Raw genomic sequence first — 891 nt, forward strand, 5'->3', positions numbered from 1 at the left:
GAAGCTTGTTCACGGTCTGTTATACCCATTCTGGCACATGCATGTAGCATTTAGTCGTGGTTATTTATGGTTAACACTGTAATTGTATTCTAAAGATGTATCTCCGTCAGTTGGAACAAAAACATTATGACCTTGGCACTAAGTTAAATATATCTGTTGCAGTTGATTCATATCTAATTGATATTATTTTTCTCCCTACTCACAGATCGCAGTAAATCCAAGAAGGCTAAAGAAGCCGACTGTCTGTGCAGGTTGGGTGACGTCTACGTCGAGCGAGGTAAGCGGACAGGAGAAGGTAGAAAATTCACACAGGCGGCAGCTCTGTATAACGCCTCCATGGCCAGAACAGATGGGGACAAACAAAACTTGGTAACAAAACTGCAGGAAACAGAAAGGCAGTTTCTTAGAAACACCTGTAAGCTTGACTGTGAACCGTGCCCGTATAGCAGCGCGTTAGATCACATAAAGGAACTTAAAAACTCCCGCGTCCGTGCAAAATCTCAGCTCGAAACAATTCATCAAGAACACAACCCTTATCAGTATGATGAAGACGATCCCGTCGTGAGAGAGGTCGAGATCAAACGAGCTGAAGCAATCAAGGACTTGTTCAAGAGTATCACAGTTGAAAGACGAGAGTTTATTCAAGTACTGACAGATGAATGCATCGCCAAACTCGGACCTCCTCCCTGTAAGTACGCTTTCATCGGGATGGGGTCACAGGCCACAGAACTGGTGACGCCGTACTCCGACCTAGAGTTCGCCATTCTAATTGAGGAGGGGAAGGATGATGATAATGCACGGAGGTACTTCCTAAATCTCACACACTACTTACACCTTAAAGTCATCAACCTTGGGGAAACCATCCTCCCAGCCATGGCCATCCCGTCACTC

The sequence above is a fragment of the Branchiostoma belcheri genome, unplaced genomic scaffold, assembly GCF_001625305.1.
Source record: "Branchiostoma belcheri isolate BF01 breed outbred unplaced genomic scaffold, Haploidv18h27 scaffold147, whole genome shotgun sequence".
NCBI classification, from domain to species: domain Eukaryota; kingdom Metazoa; phylum Chordata; class Leptocardii; order Amphioxiformes; family Branchiostomatidae; genus Branchiostoma; species Branchiostoma belcheri.